The sequence below is a fragment of the Alexandromys fortis genome, unplaced genomic scaffold (genome assembly GCF_014885135.2).
Source record: "Alexandromys fortis isolate MF-2015 unplaced genomic scaffold, M_Fortis_MF-2015_v1.1 scaffold_2122, whole genome shotgun sequence".
Classification (NCBI taxonomy): Eukaryota; Metazoa; Chordata; class Mammalia; order Rodentia; family Cricetidae; genus Alexandromys; species Alexandromys fortis.
In genome coordinates this window covers 1-6,154 of record NW_026069987.1, presented here as the reverse complement: position 1 = coordinate 6,154, position 6,154 = coordinate 1, and the positions used below count along the sequence as shown (strand labels likewise).

At 39.2% G+C, this 6,154-nt stretch overlaps 1 non-coding gene across 1 annotated transcript; it reads left to right on the top strand.

The window, feature by feature from the left end:
- The first annotated feature begins 5,328 nt into the window (after positions 1–5,328).
- On the top strand, positions 5,329–5,515 carry LOC126496244 (U2 spliceosomal RNA). Its single transcript, XR_007590316.1, has one exon. It is a non-coding gene; the product is annotated as a U2 spliceosomal RNA (small nuclear RNA).
- Positions 5,516–6,154: the final 639 nt, after the last annotated feature.

Sequence of the window (6,154 nt, the reverse complement as noted above, 5' to 3'; positions counted from 1 at the left end):
TGTGGGAAGTCCAAGGACCACCCACCTCCATCCAGGTCTAGTAAGGTGAGCATCCAAACTGCCTAGGCTCCCACAAAGCCAATACGTGCAGTAGGATCAAGAACCCATTGTCATTGTTCTTGAGTTCTCAGTAGTCCTCATTGTCTGCTATGTTCAGCGAGTCCGGTTTTATCCCATGCTTTTTCAGACCCAGGCCAGCTGGCCTTGGTGAGTTCCCAATTAACCCATTTCTATTATTTTGTGTATTGCCACAAAGCTGTGGCTTACTGGGTAAAGTTCTGGCATCTGTCTTCTTCAGCGGCTACATGGTGTCTCCCTAACTCTGCCCACTCTCTCTCTTTATATCTGTTCGGATTTTCTGCCTGGATTTACTGTTTTTTTGTTTGTTTGTTTGTTTGTTTGTTTTTGTTTTTTTCGAGACAGGGTTTCTCTGTGGCTTTGGAGCCTGTCCTGGAACTAGCTCTGTAGACCATTGGCCTAAAGCAGCTTCTTTATTAACCAGTGGCAATAAAACATATTCGCAGCATACAGTGGGGAATTCCACATCACCTCCCCTTTTCTGTCTAAATAAAAAGGAAGGTTTTAACTTTAACATAGTTAAATTACATGTAACAAAACAGTTATCAAGCAAGAATTACAGTTACAATATTTATATCTACTTTATCTTTTATCCTAACTAAGGAAAACTATAATTATAACTATCTATTCTTCAACACCATCAAAGACCCAGAAGGATATAATATTACCTAAGTTAGTAGAAAGTACACTGTAAGCAATTTCCAAAACTCTAGAATTGACAGAGACATTTCACTGCCTGGACAGTCACCCGAAGTTCTTCTAAAACATTGGGGTGTCCATCTTCAGCCTAGAGTCCGATAGTATCTGGCAGACTTTTCCATGAAGCGGGAAGCAGACTTTTCCATGAAGCAGGAAATTTCAAAGACAGTTCTGCCTATATTGGCAATTTGTCAGTCATTTCTTCTGTGTCCTGTAGAATATTTGGCAGACTCTTTCATGAAGCAGGAACCCTGAAGAACTGTCTAACCTTCTTAAGGCCACTTCAGCAGTCATTTTTCTGTGAGTCCTGCATGTCCAGTTTGTACAGGATACCATCAAGCAATCCAGACAAAAGTAGTATCTTTCCCAGATGACTAACAACCTCCATTAGGAGCCTCTACGATGCTCACCTTCCTCTTGAAGTACATTGCTGCTGCCAGGAGCAGATGAGTCTCATTGTCATGAAAAATCCTAAGTTCTTAAAACATTTTAAATGCCATAATTTATTAATCTTTGAAAGATTTGAAGAATACCTATCTATCTAAGATATGTCTCTATACATCTAGAAAACCTAACTAACATGACTACAAGTTTGACTATTATAAATGAGTATCTACTGACCTGTATTTCTTAATTATACATAACATTTTTAAATGAGTTGCACAAACACAATGTCATTCCTATCTCTGTTTATAAACAATTCCTGGACTCATACAGAATCGCTGTGAGCATACTCCATCCTGGGATCACTGACAATGAGATCTATGAGACATAAGAACACATAAGAGGCCACAGGGACAAGGAAGCTCTTGCCACGGGTGTGTTATATGAACAATGAGATGAGTGGGCACAGACCTGGATAGGAGGGATTGCTCTCCTGTGTCTTCAGATGTGGTTTTAGAAGGAGAGCTCCTTGTGTGGTAAGGCAGGGGGTCATATCTCCAGGGTGGTGGCTTCTGCATACAGCAGGAAGTAGAGAAGGTGGAATGAATGAGTAATCTATCTGGAAAACACCGTCTCTAAGGATGCCTTGTTCTCCTGGCTGTAAATGAAGAAACTTTTGCTGCCCCCATGAGATACTAGGCCCTGATACTGGCAGAATGGGGAGACTCATATTGCTCTGCAGCAGGGCATCCAAGGTCTCAAGTACTGGTACCGCCTTACACTTGTCCAGCACATTATAAAGTCATAATGCACACATTATGCCACATGCACATGCTGTCACCACTTTTTAGGGAGGGAGATCCATGCATGGTCACATGGTCAGTAGAAGAGTTAAGATGGACGTTGCCACTTCAGTCTGCCTTGCTGCACAGAACACAAGCTTGTCAGAACAGGATGTACTTGACGGAGATTATTCTAGACATCGGAGGATTGCACAATTAGCTAAGGAACTTATACCATTTACAAAGCAAGGGCCATAGTGCGGAAAAGTGGTGGTGATTGATAGGAAGAAACAGGAGGAGGAGAAAGAAGAATGAGTTGATTCCACTAGCACATTGAAGAGTGGCCTATGGAGACCCCAAAAAACTTTAGAAACAGTTTACTGTGGCTTGGGATTGGAAGAAGGTCCTTTTAGCTATAGTTGTGCTTCTTGGTAAATAAACACTAAAAGGAAAGAATACAATGTCTTGAAGTGTGTGTGTTATTCAATATCAGAACTATATTAAAAGAATTACTACTGCCATTTCACATTAACAGTACCCTAAGAGCAAACATTGTCCCAGATTGAGTGGGCTGTGTACACTAAACAGTTTATGAGTCAAAAGAGAAATAAATACTCTATTGAAGAAAAGGCTTTTTCTTACCACCCCCAGAGTTTCCTTGCAGATTAGATAATGGCCTATTTTGTTTGAACAAAACTTTCATCAAAATTTTGACAAGCCACACACATGGACTTTGAACTCAGGATCTAAAAAGACCATTGTTGTTCATTTGAAAAATCCTCATTTCATCAAACAGATCATAAGAAGCAGGAAACCAAATGGGTATCTATCTTCGAACCACAAGTTAGCAAACTGTCCCATCCCAATAGTGTTAAGTAGTGTTCAATTTCTTATGCATTAGCTCCAATCAGATTGCAATTCAGCATTGGTTTTTCTTTTGTTCAACAGTTTTGGGAGTTGGGGTATAAACTAGTGATAAGCTTAGTTTATCCAGCAAAACAGTAAGTTTGTTCATGACTTACTCAGACAGGAATGCACAAAGCATGCAACCTATGCAATTCTGCAGAGCAAATGAAACCACAAGTGACTTACCTCAGCATATACACGAATTAGCTTTGGTCAGCTGTATGAGTCTATATGATCCATATGAAGACAAAACGGATTGACCTCCTCTGTCTTATCATGAGTGTGTAAACCTGAGCACTGGGATAGGGAATTTATTCCAGCACCAATTATCACTATGGTATCTGCTTCATGTGAAAGATAAAGACAGGAGAGTGGTCCTGCGTTATTACATACTATACACAGCCTCTTGAGATTTTAACGTAAATCTGGGATAACAAAACTGAAGTTCTATGCAGCAAATGAAAATGGATAAACCAAATGGTGAAGTGGTCAGTGGTAGACTGATGGATGAGGTTCTTAGTGATGCTGTAAGGAAATCACACAAGCTTAAAATGTGCTTTTATTATATCAAAGTTCTGAATGTCAGAAGTCTAATTTGACATGGCTACAGCCCCCTGCCCTGGAGACTCTGGATAAAACTGTTTAGTTCCTTGCTTTTTCTACTTGCAGGGCTGCTGGAAGCTTTTTGTCTCAGGGACACCCCATCTTCAAACCCAACACCACAGTATTGCCAAGCTTATTTCTTATATTTCTGCTTCTGCTCTTCTTTTTCTTTTGGTGGCCCTGCTGACAACACCTTGTTCCAGAGGGACACTTGTAACTACATTTTGCCCACCTAGATAACCCAGGACAATCTTCCCATCTGGAGATTCTTAGTTTAGTCACAAATTTAAGGATTGGTGGTTTGTTTGGTTTATTTCTGTCTTAACCAAGGCTCTCTAAAGAAACAGAACTAATAGGATTAACATTTACATTTAAATGTGTGTGTGATTATATATGTATGCATGTATATTGTCTTGGCTAGTTTTTTTATGTCAGCTTGGCACATGTAGAGGCAGCTGAGGGGAGGGAACTTTAATTGTGAAAATGCCTTCATTAAATTAAACCCTGTAGGGCATTTTCTTAATTGGTGACTGGTCGGGGAAGGGCCAGTCCATGATGGCTGATGTCCCTGTTTCTAGAGGAAAGCACACTGAGCAAGCCATGAAAAGCAAGGAAGTAAGCAGCATTCTTTCATGGTCTCTGCACCAGCTGTAACTCCAGGTTCCTGGTCTAACTGTCTTTGATGATGAACAGTGATGTGGGAGCATAAGAGAACGAAAGCATTTCCTCCCTAACTTGTTTTTGGTCATAGTGTTTCATCACAACAATAGTAATCCTACCTAATACACACACACGTGTGTGTTATATGTATATATAGCATAAAACGCACTTAAGACGTATTGTATACATAACATATGACATATAAATATACACTATACATGTTTGCATTTGTGTATGTATATTTAAAAGGGATTTACTAGAGTGACTTAAAGGCTACTCCAGCAATGGTTGATCCATGTTAAAAAAAAGACCTAGCATCCTGTGGTTGTTGAATCCATGAGACCGAATGTCTCAATTAGTCTTCAGTCTATTTCAGAATTCTGAAGACCTAGGTTCTAACACCCGTGAGTAAAATGCCTTAGCAGCAGGATAAATGAAATTTTCAATGAGAGTCAAAGTAAGTAGGCAAAAGTGAAAGCTTCCTTCCTCCATGGCTTTTATGTGTGCTGCTAGCCTAAGATGTGGCCCAGATTTAGGGTGGTCTTCCTACTTCAAATGATCCAATCAAGAAAATTCCTCTCACAATTATACCCAGCTTCTTAGTTTTTCTAGTTTATTCTGGATGTAATCAAGTTGGCAACCAAGATAAATCATTATAGGCATGCAAGGAAAATTATTCACAATCTCAGAGATTAAGACTTAGAAATTTGCGGGGAGGGAATTATTATTTTAACAGAAATAACAATGAAAATATTGACATCCAATCTATACTTAACAATTCAGCAAAACACACCTCTTCTTTGCACTTAATATAAATTTATATTTTTAAACTATAAACCAAGTACATGACTGATAATCATGACAAAGCAAATAATAGCCTTAAAACAATCTTTGCTTTGGGAGCTTTTGTTGTTACAGTTGCTCTTGCTAGTGCTATTTGCTTTTTTTGAGATAGGGTACCATTTTGTAGATCAGGCTGGTCTGGGACTTACAGTACTTCTATCTGTGCATCTACAGTGCTAAAATTACAGATGTGAGTCATCACACCTGACCAAATATTCTTTAATGACTTTCAAATGTATGTGTAAGCATCATGCCCAGGCAAAGAAGATATTTTAAGATCCACAGTATGGGGAAAAACACATGAAAATCAAACTGCACTAATGTCTGGGAGAAGAACTCACATTCCCAACATTTAAAAATATGATTCCATATAATCGCTTCTCGGCCTTTTGGCTAAGATCAAGTGTAGTATCTGTTCTTATCAGCTTAATATCTGATACGTCCTCTATCCAAGGACAATATATTAAATGGATTTTTTGTAATCAGGAGTTTGAAAAGGAGCTTGTTCTGTCCACTCCACGCATTGTTTTGGTATTGCGGTACTTCCAGGAACCCCCTCAGGAAATAAAAATATATGATTCCACAAAACAAAATCAAAGAGTTGAAGAATTAATAGAAAAAGGATGAGCTAAGATGAGAAATTGACATCAGATATACACATGTGCAGCATATATATTATGAGACTCTTCTTTTCCTTCCAGGTTAGGATGTGATCCAGACTGAACATTTGTGTGTCCCCAGTATTTATTCAAGTGTTCAAATAGTTCTCGAGATGATGTTATTAGGTTTGGGTTTGGTCATGAGAGTGGCTCCTTCATATTGAGGTTAAGTGCCCTGAAAAGGAGGTGTTGGACCTGTGAGGACAAGAGAACTGTTGGCAAAGTAGGAAAAGGGCTCTGCCTACCAGACCTCAAACATGCTGAAGCCGCACCAGCACTGCAAAGATTAATGGTATACTATACTATGGTCTATAAGCTAACCTAATTTTGTGAGAAAACGGTGCGCACATGCACTACCTTGAAAAGATAAGTGTACTCACTCATATTTGGTTTCTAGCCATAAATAAATGACATTGAGCCTATAATTCGGGTTCTTAGAGAAGCTAAATAAGAAGGAGAATCCCCCCCCCAAAAAAACATATAGGCATCCTCCTGAATATTAACCTTCATCAGGCGATGAAAGGAGACAGAGACAGAGAC